The sequence below is a fragment of the Anser anser genome (genome assembly GCF_964211835.1).
Source record: "Anser anser genome assembly, chromosome: 7".
Taxonomy (NCBI): domain Eukaryota; kingdom Metazoa; phylum Chordata; class Aves; order Anseriformes; family Anatidae; genus Anser; species Anser anser.
Window position 1 is genome coordinate 41579944 of NC_139727.1, and position 14852 is coordinate 41594795.

General features: G+C 38.5%; 1 protein-coding gene and 1 long non-coding RNA gene across 8 annotated transcripts in view; both read left to right on the forward strand.

Moving 5' to 3' along the window:
- INPP5A (inositol polyphosphate-5-phosphatase A) overlaps positions 1-14852 on the forward strand; it is a 253590-nt gene that overhangs the window by 177234 nt on the left and 61504 nt on the right. The window lies entirely within an intron of this gene.
- On the forward strand, positions 2-13036 carry LOC310902419. Its single transcript, XR_014586716.1, has 2 exons — positions 2-9708; positions 9912-13036. It is a non-coding gene; the product is annotated as an uncharacterized lncRNA (long non-coding RNA).

The following is a 14852-nucleotide window of genomic DNA, read 5'->3' on the forward strand; positions in this document are numbered from 1 at the left end:
ACTTTCGTTTTTCATTTTCATTTTTGTGGAAATGTTAAAAGTGACTTGAACTAATCTTAATGTTAACATCAAGCTTGGCTAAGAATACTGTCAACAAGAACATCTGACAGGTAACTAGAAATGACTGTGCTGGGAAACTGCTGAGGAAATTGAGAAGAACATAGTTAACGTCAGCATTTTTTCTAAGTAGTGGTGTGTAAAGTGATTATTACATGCAGAGCGAGATGTAAATGCAAATGGGCTACAGAGTCCATACTACCTGTTCTTGGTCCTGTGTATAGACAAGGGAAAAACATGGCTACCCAGCTAAGATGAGACCCGGAGTCTTCACATTGCATAGAAGAGTCTCTTTCATTGATAGGCATCTTTGAAATCTCTTTTAGCTTCAGAAATGGATACCACATTTGTATTGTATGTTTGTGACTTTTGTCATGCATTTGGAGCTCACAGTGAATCTCACAATCTTTTACTGTAATTGGTGGGGGAAAAATTGAGAAATTTCCTAAATTTCTGTAATAGAATTCAACACTTCAAAAATAAGAGCAGACCTTGGTGTAAACCTTTGTGACAGTAACATCTGAGTGTGGAAGGGTGAGTGGAAGATTTGTATAAAGGCAAAGAGAATATAGTAAACCTTTTTCATCATGAGTTGAGATTACCTTGACCTCACCGCTAAAGCTCTGCTCCAGGTAGCTTAGGGTCAAAAATAATATCCAGGTTGAAAACCAGTTTAATCTCATGGATTTCCCACTTTAGTTCTCACAGTAGCTGCAGTGTCTTTTTGGTGTCCTTGGGGATAGGCATGTATCTTCTAAACCAAAAGCTTTTATTTTGTAAATCAAGTAGCAGGAAGTAAGTAAGCAGCCTGTATGTCAAAGGCTGGATTCCTTTCATACAGGTACACTACAGTTCTTACTTCTTACATGATGATTAGTCCTTCATCTCTTGAAAAATACGAGTTTGACATTACAGCACAGTATATGTAGCTAATAACTTCCTTCTCAGAATCCTTTATACATTGTAGTCATTTAACCAACAAACTTAAAGCATAAGTGAACACGAATTCAAGTCACTGATTCAGAATATGCAGCTTCATATGATGAACATATAATAAAGACTAAATCCTGCCCTCCAACGCTGTTGTTCCCATAGTTATCATCAATGTTATAGGCAACTTGGTTTTGAAATGTTTGGTTTTTTAATTCACTAGTAGTGCAGTATTATTGAGAATGTGTAGTCTGAGAACATCTCTATCAATCATGGTCCTGCAGAACTATCTTTTACAACCTGCATTGACAAAGAGCACTGTAAGTTTTTCCGAACTTAGTGCCTCGCAGTTTGCAGGACTGAACCTGCAGAGAATGCTTTCTTTATTAACAATAAATTAAGACCTCTACTTTTGTATTTGTGAGCTTCAAAGCAGTCTGCTCCTAACAGAATAACATCACTAACCACATATAATGCATACGGAGTGTATTGCACAATGGTAAGGTGGTAAGGGTACAGGAGATTTAGAATCCTGACACTGCACTTTTCATCTTACGAATGCTGCACCAACGTCAATTAATGTTGTTATACACGAGTACACAAGGTTATATAAAAGGTGTGATTTGAAGATGAATGAGACTCACTTACCCGTTCTTCCTAGATAAAATGTATGCAAGCGTGAGTTCAAAAAATGTTAGAGTAATACACATTTTCTGTTGAGAAGTAGCATACCCCGTGAAACAGAACTTGATCCAGCTAGATGATCATATAATGAGAGACCAATTGCAACATCAGTTAAACATAATTAAAGTTGGTCTAGAAACTTCCACTTCTACATATACGTATGCAATTAAAGTCACATTAAGTCTGCATTTGGTACAGTTTATACACCGGTATGTCAGAAGATACAAAAGATTTAAGAAATCTATGGCTCGTGCAGTTTACTACACAAAAGTGGTGGTACAAGCCGAATGTCTTTGGCAGCATCTTGACACCAGAACAGTCACGAATGAATCAATAGTAAGTGTGTAGCACACTGTTTTGACAATAAAGTCTGGGCACCGATGAGACAGATCAGTTTCTAAATTATAATTTGGAAGCTTGGAGTTACATACCACCTCTAGCAGGTATTGTACCAGATAGGACCTAATGGTTTGATTGTATATAATATGCAATCCCAAATCAATTTACAAACTAGTTTACGAATGGTGCTTCTCAGCTGTGCCATTTTTCCAAAGTCAACAGAGGGCGCAGTGCCTTGAGCAAGGCCATAGAATTACGGAATCACAGGTTAATGTCAATCACGGTTAAGGTTGGAGGCACCTCTGGGTCCATCTGGTCCAACCACTGCTCAAGCAGGGACACCCAGAGCAGGTTGCCCTGGACCACGTCCAGGCAGTTTTTGAAGATCTCCAAGGACAAGACTCCACAACCTCTGTGGGCAACTTGTTCCAGTGTTCCATCATCCGCACAGTAAAAAAGTGTTTCCTAATGTTTAGATGGGTTACAAAACTTGGCAAAGGTTAGGGTTAGCCTTATGTAATGCTTAGTGCAAGCCAAAGTGTTAGCCTGTGGCTGTGCATAGATGGATCGTTTTCCTGGCCCCTTCTGTCATTTTAAATGTGTGCCTGTGCAAACTGCTGATATGAAACAGCTATTTGACTATCAGCAGTGGAGTTAATGCTAGGAATTTTAAGGGTTAATCCATTGAGCTATCATATTTGTGTATATATTACTAAATTTATCTCTGCTTTTCTTTTTGACCATTTGAATTCCCTCTTGAGACCACAGTGTGCTGAACACTCGGACACTGGAAGATGCATTGATAGATGTGTTGTGGAAACGTAGACTGTGCCTATACCAAACACAAAGAATGAAGTATATTTCTAAAGAATTTCTCTCTTAAGCCATTGAAAGGGAGAATCTGGGAGCTGTGGAGTCCAGACACTGGAAGACTGTGTGCTAAATCAGGTGCTAAAAATGTTGCATGTGTTAATTCACAATTAATAGACAATAAATCATTAATATATAATTTATTAAATATTTTATGGAAACCTTAATCTAAAGTCATTGATTTCCTTGCTAGGAAAATCTGCTTTACTGTTGTTGGAGTAATCTAGGGGGGATCAATAAAACAGGTAAAGGCTTCTGGCAATTCTGAGATCCATATGCACATTAACAAGTGTGTTGTCCAGAGGGATAAACCAGCAAGAAAGAAATAGGATGTCAGTAGCATAACAGGCATAGCAAATACAATTGTTTTACAGTATATTTGAATTATAGCTTGAGCATAATTTGTTGCTTGGTATGATGGTGTTCAGGGAACTACCTACAGCTCAGCATATTAAAGCATTTCAAAGTTGTCCTCATTCTGAAACAGGATAATGAGAAAGTTGAATTTTAGTCAAGTTTTCTGGGGAAGAAGTTTCTGGCCGAAGGTGTGTTTGAGGAGATTAAGTCCTGCTCAACGTCAAGCATATGGACTTTCCCGGCTCCTGTCAATGTGCATTTTAAACCTCTTGGAGGGTCTCCTACGGGGTTTTCTCAGGTTGACACAGACGGGAGCTGCATGGCAAGAAACGGGGAATGCTCTAGTCTGTCTGCGTGTTCAGCTTACGAATGTCTGTCTGACGCTGCTGGGACGTTCTTTTCATCCTAAGTCATATGTCTAAAGCACTAGCAACATTATCATTGGCCAAGCAGTGCTGAGGTAGCATGAGTGCATCTTCCTAGTAGATGTGCTGAACCAGTTCCCAGTGTGCTCTGGTCATATTGTCTGGGGGCCTGATCCTTACACATGGCTGAACTGTGAGGTTCATCCCTCTGCCTAAGGACAGACAGAGCTGATAAACGCTACTACTTTGTTACTGGAAAACATCCAGAAAATCTTTTGTTTGTAGTCAAGCCTCTTGGAAAGTACCACTTTTTTGAAGATCAATTGTAGATCAATTCAGACCAACAAACTACACTCTTGCACTGCTGCTTGTCATATGTCATGCTGGCATTGCATTCTTTTAGTGCTAAACATCCTCAGCTCATCATCTTTCGTGCTCTAAGCATTTCCAAAAATAAGCCTAGTAAGAAGGAAATTCCTTTAGCAATGCAATATATACAAAAGAAAGATTTATTTTTCCTCAGGTTTTAATCCTTTTAAGGTATGCATGCACAAAGACTTTATTTTTTTTCTGATTTTTTATGATTTTTTTTCTAAATTTAGTTAATCCTACACTTATAAAGTTGACCAAGTTTTAGTATTTTACTGATGTTTAAATTCAAATATTTGCCTATTGATTTTTTTTTTATTGCTAGATCTCTTGGATGAGATAGAGCATTCTAGTTACTTACCCACTGCTTCCAGGTGTTTTCTAGCACTTATCTTACCAGCTTGTTCTGGCTGTGTTTACAACATTGTTGTGGTTTAACCCGGCTGGCAGCTAAACACCACACAGCCGTTCGCTCACCCTCCCCCCTCCCTCTCTGGGATGGGGGAGAGAAACGGGAAAGTGAAGCCGGTGAGTTGAGATAAAGACAGTTTATTAAGACAGGAATGTAATAATAACAATAATAATAATAATAGTGATAATGATAATAGTATTAATAATAATAATGTCTAAGAAAACAAGTGATGCACAATGCAATTGCTCAGCACCCGCTGACCGATGCCCAGCCTATCCCCGAGCAGCCGGCCCCCCCACCCCGGCCAGCCACCCCTATATATTGTTTAGCATGACGTCAGATGGTATGGAATACCCCTTTGGCCAGTTTGGGTCAGCTGTCCTGGGTCTGTCCCCTCCCAGCTCCTGCTGCACCCCCAGCCTGCTCGCTGGCAGGACAGAGCGAGAAGCCGAAAAGTCCTTGGCCTGGTGTAAAGACTGCTCTGCAACAATTAAAACATCAGCATGTTATCAGCGCTCTTCTCATCCTAATCCAAAACATAGCACCCTACCAGCTGCTATGAGGGAAAATTAACTCTGTCCTAACTGGAACCAGGACAAACATATGCAAAATTACTGTAACCTTTTATATCTGACCGCATTCTAGCTTAAATCAGCTTGTTAGTGTCTCTAACGCAGGCATTGTCACAGCATTTCATAGAAACATGATTTTTTTTTGTTTCTGTATGTAGATGATGGTTCTCCTGTAATTTTTCTGGAAGTTTTGCTCTCCTTGTGTTTTAAACATAATACAGATAGGCCATTGTAAGACAGTGGTTATCAGAAATACAATGCAAATTTGCAGCAGTGCATGTGACAAAGGTAGTTTTTCTGTTGTTGAGAAATTATCTTCTAAAACTGAATTGCAAGGAGGCTTGATGAGGCTTGACTTGAAAGAAATCTCCAGCAGCAACAAGGTGTACTCCAGGCTGACGTTGAAGAATATTCTGGAAACATAAAAATCATGAGTTAGTGTTTTGGTTCTTCAAAAAGTGTAATAGGGTAAATATTAGGCGGTTCTAAGATGAAGCAAGGCTGGTTGTCTATCAGCTTCATAAAATTAGGATACTAAAATCTCTAAAGCACATTAAGGGTAAAGAGGGAACTAATGTTTGTGGAGGGATAAATGAGGTATTTTATTACTAAGAATTGAGGAGGATGGATTCTTTTTGATGATGTGAGAAAATAAGGAGATTAAATTACTATAGGTGAATGAAATAAAATGTCTAACTGCAAGCAGTAAGTTAATTCTCTTCTGTCAGTCCCTGAGATCAAGCAGCTTATCACCTGTGACCGCTGTAGATGGCACAAGGCTTCACGCTGCCAAGGCCATTCAAATCTCCTCTTTTAGCATTTTTATATGCATATGTATTTTTTTAATTGAAATAACTGATTAGCATCTACTATTTTCTGTGAGTGCTACAAACACTTACTAGCATAAATGTGGAAGCAGAATTGGTCCTATTAATCTCTCCTTGCCTCTTAATTCACATAGATCTATGGAAGTGCAAGTGGGAGGGTCTTGAACCCCGTTGGTAAATTTGTGGGGCTGCCTACACACTGGTATCCCACACGGGCTGTCATTTTGTGTCTTTAACATGCAGAGGTGCCCTTTCCCCTTTGTTAGAGCAGATGTTTAAAAAGGAGAGAGTTCTCATTCTTACTAGCCTGCCCACTTGCTGAAACTTGGCAGTTTATGCAGAACATCATTCAGGAGATAACTCCTGTCACTATTTCACTGCAACAGCCAAGAGCATCGCAGATGACAGCTTTGGCCAGGCTGTTGGTAGAGATATTTCTCCTTCTATTCCTTCTAACTTGGTGAGAGAGAGTTTACCAGAGTTGTTTTATTTAAATCACTTTTCAAGTGTTAGGTGGGTCTGCCACTAGGAAGAGTATTTTTGCTGTCAGTTGGCCACAATAGCAGTCTTTATTAATCTTTGAGAATTACTCTACTTCTGTATTTAAAACAAAACAAACAAAAAAAAACCCAACAAAACAACAACAAACAAATAAAAACAGTTATCCACTGAAACTCTTGCCTATACGTCTTCCTAATCCTATTTGTCCATCTTATGACAGTATAGTCAGGCTTAGTAAACTGGGTTTATTTTGACAGTTTGGGAATATGAAACTGTTTCTGGCAAAGACTGCTAATTCAAAAGTCTCATAAAGTTCTTTGTACTCCCAAGAAAAGAATAAGGATAACTGTGTGCTTCCCAATTCCAGTAATTACAATCAGGAATATAAGGTTCAGTATGCAAACATCAGGTCTTTAGGAGAAAGTCATATTAATCATAATATCCATTTGCTCAAGGCAAACCGTAGCCTTTACTTGTATCAAGAAAAAGAAGTTTTCATTCTTCCCTCAGTAAAAGATATTTTGTTGGGGTTGATAGTAACTTCATAGCTGGAGAGTGAGAAAATATAACATATATGAAAATTTATGAAGACAGCAATAGAAATGCTGTTTTGGAGCTCCAGTCATCCTGGCCTACAAAAGCTTTCAGGCTCAGCCTACAGAATAAGAAGCAAAGTCCTCATCTTAAAACTAGGTATTCATGCTTGTACACCCACTCTATCTACTTAATGGGTTACATTCAACAAGATACTTACTTTCTATACTTCTGTCAAGCAGCCATTTGATAAGACATAGCTGGAATTGATGATTAAATGTTTTCTTAAAAGGTAATAAGTGCTCATAGAGAAGTTGCATATCTAATTCCATCATTCACTTGCGTTGTGCCTCTCTGCCACCTCTGACCATTTGTTGTTGTATTATCTAGTAAAATTGGAAAGACTTCATTCTAACATGACTTTTTAAGCTCATACCATATTGCTGATGCTACAACAAATCATATAATTTTAATTTGATTGTACAGTCTTGGCACAATACAGTCTTTAGTTTTGAAAAAGACAGTGGTAGCATTATATCTCTTTACCAGGTTTACTTCTACCAATGAAAGTTTGAGAGACTGTGGAGTATTACTGGTTGTGATGTATTCATCTACAAAACATTGCCCCCCTACTGTAAGGCGTATCTCTGTTTTGAACAAATGTTCAAAAAAATCCGATGATCACCTTTTTATTGATTTAGATCTTACTCAGACCTGAAAGAGCATTTCAGGTTGCACTTGTTTCATTACCAAGTCTTGAGTTTTGTGCTATAACTAGGATTTTTCCAAATTCTGGCCTACACAATATCTGTGTGTATATTCTTTTTAATTGGGTGTTACATGCAGAAGATGCTTTGAGTACATCAGGAAAAGTGCATGTGCATTTGTACATTCTTATTGTTATAAACAGAGCAGTCTGTTTTTTAAAGCTTTTTTTTTTTTTTTGCTTTGACAAGTGAGCATTCAGGAAAAAAATAGTAATGTGATTATATTAAAAATATTGACATAGCATTATGAAATAAGTTCATACAGCATCTAGTTAGTTGTGGGCATGGACAATTCTGCCTCCCTTTCAAAATCCAGATTAGACGTTATATCTTCTAGGCAGTAATGAAAGTCAGATGTCTATACATCTACATACAGGATCTCAGCTATACCCAAGTGGTAAACTCTTGTAGGTCTTGCTGAATTCTTCAGTGCAGGATACGTGAACCATCTGTAGTATGGCAGTGGACAGCATAACATGGTATCAGAAGCACTAAAGTATTTTTATATCATGTTCTATATCTTTGGAATATTGTTCTCTTTAATACAATTTATTTAATTTCAGAAAACAAACTTTGCATATGGCATTTCATCCAGCTATAACTCTGTTTATATATTCTTAAGCAATTTAATAAATTGAAGCAAAAATTTAGAAACCTTTTTCTTTAGTAAATCCATATGATAATGATACTTATTACTTTAGGCATTTTAGAATATTTATAGAATATTTTTAGAATAGCTGATGTTTCAAATCTGTAACTGAGGAACTAAAAGGCATTTTCAGAAATGGAAGTGAATATGTTCTGGAAACCCATGCTAGCAAATGTGCTCTTTCAAGTTCATGAGTCTTGAATTATGGTTAAAAATGACTATGTTGGTCCTGCTCTTCCAATCAGACTATGAACCTGACTACTAGTGCTGGTCCAGACCTTCCTTGTATCTTCAAACGGGCTGGACCTTCAAACAGCTCTAAGCAAAGAACCGCAAATTGTTTACAATGGGAGGGACCTCTTAAGATCTAGTCCAACCCCCTGCTCAAGCCAGGTCACCTAGAGCAGGTTGTTCTGGACCATGTCTAGTTGGGGTCTGAATATGCTCAAAAATGCAGACTCTCAGGTCATCCTATACCAGTACTGGGTCCCCATCACAGTTGAAACGTGTTTTCACATGTTCAGAGAGAACCTCCTGTGTTCCAGTGTGTGCTCATTGCCTCTTGTCCTGTCACTGGGCACCACTGAAATGAGCCTGACTCCATCTTATCCATTCCCTCCCATCAGGTATTCAGACCATTGATAAGGTACCCCTGAGCCTTCTCTTTTCTAGGATGAGCAGTTCCAGGTATCTCAGCCCTTCCTCATATGAGGGATGCTTCAGTCCCTTCATCATCTTTGTGGGCTTGTTCTGGACTCTCTCGAGTATGTCCACGTGCCTTGTGTGCTGGGGAACCCAGAACTGGACACAGTGCTCCAGAAGTGGCCTCACCATTGCTGAGCAGAGGGAAGGATCACCCCCCTCAGCCTGCTGGCAACACTCCTCCTGATGCAGCCCAGAATGTTCATGGTGTCCCAAATCATTCCTAAATAGCAGGGTATCACCTATACATTGTAGTAACCTTGCATCTGGTTTATGTGAACAGCTGAGACTTCTCAAACTTTTCAGGTGGATCCTTTTTCAATGGAAAAATGAAAATACATCTCAAGTGTGCAATCAGCATCACAGCTGTCTGGTGCTGGGCATAAGTAAAACCATTTTAAGGCATGAAGAAGCCCCTTTATCCAAAAAATCCTTAGCCACAAAATATGAAAAAGATGAAAGTCTTTCTTTTCCCTGCTTTAATTATGATTTCTCCCACTGCAACATGCAACAGAATGGGAAACTGAATAACTACGCAGTGATTTGGTGCTGCAATTGCAGAAAGTCTTGGCTCATATGAGAAATGGGCAATTGCTAGCAGAAAGCAGAAGAAGGTGAACAGATGACATCTGAAGCACCTCAGAGAATGACAGCTTGAGAAATGACACAAGGAAGGAATCTTCCCAGCAACTGGATCAGATATGGCAGTGAGCTCACAACTAGAAAGTGCAAGAGCCTGCAAACATCATCTGTATGTTGAGTCAGCTGCCTGGGTAAGGATTCCCCATCTCAGCCCTCAACCATCACTGTTTACCTAGGTGCTTTCTTGCCCCAGTCCTGAATTGGTATATTTTTCTGCCTTTAGGGCCATGAAAAATACACTTTGCTTCTCTCAAGACATTTATTTTGCTTGTGGCTGTGCCCACCCAATCTTCTCTCTAGCTCACTTGTTCCTTTTTTCTTCATCCCTCTAAAGGTTTTGCTCCCAGTTCCACAGCTCCACCCCATCTCTCCATTTGCTGGATGGGATATGGAGAACAGCTGTATGTCTACACTTCTCCACTAGTTCTTATTTAACAAATATTGAAATTAGGTCTTAAAACAAAAAGTGTATGGAAAAGTGTTCTTTTTTATTGATAGAATATGAAAAACTAGTCAAAAATTGCTGATGTAAAGTTATTAGTAGTTTGGATTATGAAGTGTAACTTCACAACTATGTTTCAGTCTTCGGGGTTTATGCATATAACTAGATGATTTTATTTTATTCTCCTTACAGCTGCAAAATCTGCAAGAGAAACTTGCCTGTTGTACACATTTCATAGTCTATTTTGTGGTTCCAGAACAGATACTGAATATGCACGCAGCAATAAAAACACGTTTTCAGATGCTTTGTGCATATTTTGATGCTGATCTCAAACTTTATTGCTCTTTAGTGATGACTTGTTGAATATAGTTGGGAAGGTTGGAAAAACTGATGAAATGAAAATTGTTGACAGCTAAGAAAACTATTTCTGTCTATTCTAGGCTTACACCAATGTTTGTAAGTCCAATTTTTATCTTTTCTTCTGCAAGAACTGAAACTGATTAACAAATATTTTTAGACCAAAAAAGGTGTCATTTCACACACAGTAAAACATTGCAGTAATGCCTCTAAATGGCTCAAAATCTGACTCAGACAAAAAAGGCCTCTTACATATTTCTGAGACAAGGTATGTGTCTTCTGGCTGATTGCTGCACTGAAGAATGCTTAATTGTGCTGAGAAAAGACAGGCACTCTTCCTGTAGCTTTTACAGCAGGACAAAATAAAGAGGTACAGGTATGCAAATGCTGTCACAGACAGATCCCTTCTTACAAAAGCAACAAATTAATGAAGGCTTGGCTAAATCTGACTGAACCAAGACTACCAAAACTTCATAACATCCTATTAAATCTTCAAATAGTTAGAAGAGCTTCTAAGAAAGTGCTGCAAATCATGGAAAAGAGCCCTTTTATGAAAGGAATTTTTCTTTCTTGTATTTTTCAGTTAATGTGTTCCTTGCTCCATAATGACTATCAGTTTAAACTGTAACAGGGTTCCCTTCTTCCTTTAGTTAAGTGATACTAAGCCATCCTTACAAAAAGAAAAATCACATTGCTTTATTCTTAAGATAAACCTTCATTTAATTAAATAAATTATTCTTAATAGCTTGCAAACTTCAGATCATGTTTTTATTCTAGTCAGAAATGCTTAAGGTGCTAGATTCTTTTTCTCTTTTCAAATAGGTCGTTGTAAATAACTTAGTCTCAAAGATTTTAACTTTCATTACAAGTTAAACTGATTCTATGACATCTTGGAAACAAAACCAAATGTAAAATGAACATGTAATAAAGATTTATTAAATTAAAATGCATAAAACTTGGGGTCTAATAAGGACAGTTTTATTAATGAATGTAAATTGCAGCAACCCATCTGAGGCACCTGCTAAATGTTCATTATAAATTACTCTCATAGACATCATGATGAGTTTCATATTGTAGCCAGACTTATAAAAGCATGCAGATTGCTTCCCCAAGGGACTGTATATTTACTTAACAGTGTAGTTAATTGCAATTATTTATTTTCCAGTGATCGCAAATGGCTTCTGTATTAAAGATATATGTGGCTATTAGGAATTATTCAATTACCTCTTTTTCTCAGTAGTCTAAGTCAAACCTGAGCTTAGATTCCCAGAGGTAAGTCAGTAGTGTATTAACTCAGTATGTTCCTTAGCTTTCTGCTGGGGCCGTAACACTGTAGTAGTCGTAAGTCCTCTCAGCAGAGCTAGCTTGAGAAATACTGATGACCCATCTCTCCAACTGATTTTTCAACATTTCCAGTTCCATACTGATGCTGCCATGCTTATTGGCAAGATTCATAGGAGGTTAATTAAATCCATCTTCAAAACAACGAGGGGCCAATGAGCCATATCCCCGTTGCAATAGTAAATTAAATGATGCAATTGTTTCTACTTCCATCATGGATAAGGGGAGGGATGAGTGAATGAATTGTTCTCTGGCTGCCTCCTCTGGGGCCCTAGAGGGTCTAGTAGCATGTGGTCGTAAACCTGCTTTTAATTTGTGGCCACAGGAAAAGATGACACTGTTATCAGCAGGCAGAGGTCTTGCACAGCATCATGATGTGAAAGATGGCAGTGTTTAAAAACTAAAAAGAACTCTATTCCCAGTAGGGTTTAGCAGCTCCTCCTGTTTCGGATGCAAATTAATACAAAAATGGTTACAGAGCAGAACAGAAAAGATGATACGTTGATCAAATTTGGCACTGCTTGGGCCATAATTAAAACGTGCACAAATTAAATACAATTATCTTGTGCTTTCTAATAGGGCTGAGCATCATTAAACTAATTAATAATGCAGCCTATAAGCTGGGCTCTGCTGCTGTGATTGTTCAGAGTGTATGTTTTATGCCTTGCGTGGCAGCAACTGGCAGCTGGGAGACTCAGCTGGCACTGGCTGACGGCGGGTGACAGCGGTACCAGCAGCGCCCGTCTCCGCGCAGCCCGGGACAGAGCTGGCTGCTGCCACACCTGCCATTCATCACCTAGCTTACAGTGATGGTGATGGATGACATTTTGGGTGCCTGAAATCTTCTTCTTTTTCACTGGTTGCAGGTTACTGCCACGGATATACGTACTGGCCCCTGGGGCTGTTCTGGGAGAAGGGGTGGTTTCTGAGGACAAACTATTTCTGAATGGCTCAAGTTCCTAGATTTGTGCTATATACTAAATGGCGGGGAAAGGTGCAGGGGGAAGAAGGAAGTTCCTGGAGAGGGCACATCTTTTGTCATGGGCTTGCGGATCACTTTTAGCACAAGGATTGTTGTTCTGGTATAGAAGACAAAAATATCCGCAGGGAAACCTTGAAGCTTTACTCAAGCTGTCTAGTTCAAGAGGCTGAAGCTTTCTGCAGATTCGCATATAAAATTTATGTATCCATCCCAAATGTATGTAATTTTTGAAACAATTTGGTGTACCTGGAAAAAAAAGAAAAAAAGCATTCTTTTGAAATATGTGATTTTTACTGGTTCTTACTGTGGTACAAAGTGTTAATGTCTATGGACAAATTACACACTAGTATCTAAAAGGCACCCATTCATAGTAAAAAAAAAAAAAAATACTGTACATGTACATATTGTGATTGTCATTAGTGGAAGCCTAGAAGGGGAATTTGGGAATTTTCAAAATTACAGCCTGTAATCTAGAATGATATTTTGTTTGCTTATCAAAAACAAAATGAAGAAGGATTTGGGCATCCATATGAAAATCAAGGAACAGGATCATATCTGCCTCTATAGTATACACAGGAACACAGAAATTAAGACTGATATTCGATCAGGATGGGGAGGAAGATTTTTATTTAGATTTAGACACAGATTTAGTGCTGGGGGGTGGGGAACTGTCATTACTATAATGGGAACAAAAAAGTTGATAGTAGCACCCCCTTACCAGTAACTAATGCTAAATGTAGTATTTATGGAGAATGGACAAATTGTAATGTTCCAGATATACAAAGTTTATTTGTGTAGGCCATTTGTATAAGGTAGGCAGCAACCACCTTTGTGTACAGACACTTGTTTGCTGGTGCACTTGGGATTTAACTCTAACCCTGGTCACTTTCATTTCCTGTTGGGACAGATAAAAATCTTTAGATTCATGTGGCTTTCTTTTTCTTATGTAACAATGGTACAGGAGCTTTCAGAGTAAAAGACAGATACCACATCTTCTTTCACAGAGGCCCAGTTAATGCATCATCTTCCCACAGGACAAACTGGTTTGTGTGAGAGCTGCAAGATGCAGTACTGCTCTGCATCCATTGTTACACCACAGTGCTGCCTTAAGGCCTTGCTGCAGCTGGAAAGCTGCTCTGCTTTGTTCAGCTCAGAAGAGCTTTACTGTCGAGTTTAATGGTTAAAAAGGTATTTATTGACTCCAATATTAAGTAGTTCAAGCCCTATTGCTGTATCAGTGACTAATGGCCACAGGACCCCGTCATGCCTTGATAGTATAGTATATGACAGAAAGATACTACTATTATCTGTAAAAGCTGTCAGGGATTGAGTACCTCAAGTTTCAGCTTTTTGAATGGTTACAAACCTTATTCATTCTTTCTTTTCAAGATCCAGGTTGTTGCCTTAAACAAAACAAGATATTGGTAAGGTTTAATGGAAATAAACATTATAAATAAGAGTAAATAAAATGTGCAGTCTTCAGTCAAAAAAATCTTCCAATTTGAGTTTAAAAAAAACACATACCAGAACAGAGTTACTTTCCAGAATAAATCGCTCAACTGTGGTAACTTAAGCAAATTCCAGTAACTCAGTAGACAAATTCCTACTAAATTCAGTGTGCTTCAGTATATTTTCCTGCCTGTGACCGTGTCATGTCTTTCCTTTTATTAACACCTTTCTGAATATATAACTCCATAAATCCATTTTGATATTATTTATATTTGTGGCCTTCCCACTCAGACTTGCATAAAAATTACAAAATGCTCATTTCTGTTTGTATGTTTCCACAGTTGTATATTTACTTATCAGCAAGTTATTGAATTGTCTCTTGCAGAGAAGAAGCAAGGGTCTTCTCTGAGGTTCTCCTGAGTTTGGTGCTGAATGGAATTTCTGTCATGAAGTCGTTAAGATAAAGGTGTTGAGTACATTGTATGTTGGCTTGTAGCCTTACAATTTAGGCCTACACATAAAGCACTTTGGCAGAGTTAGATTTTTAACTATTTCTCTTTCCTCCAGCTTCTTCAGAGCTCTCTGCATTAAGATTGCCTTACAAGCGAATGTTATTTAGTTCAGGCTTTCTCTTCTCCCCTGAGCAGGGAATGCCTCCTGTGGCGTGAGGACCTGTCCCCAGACAGTGCCCAGCTCCCTCTCCT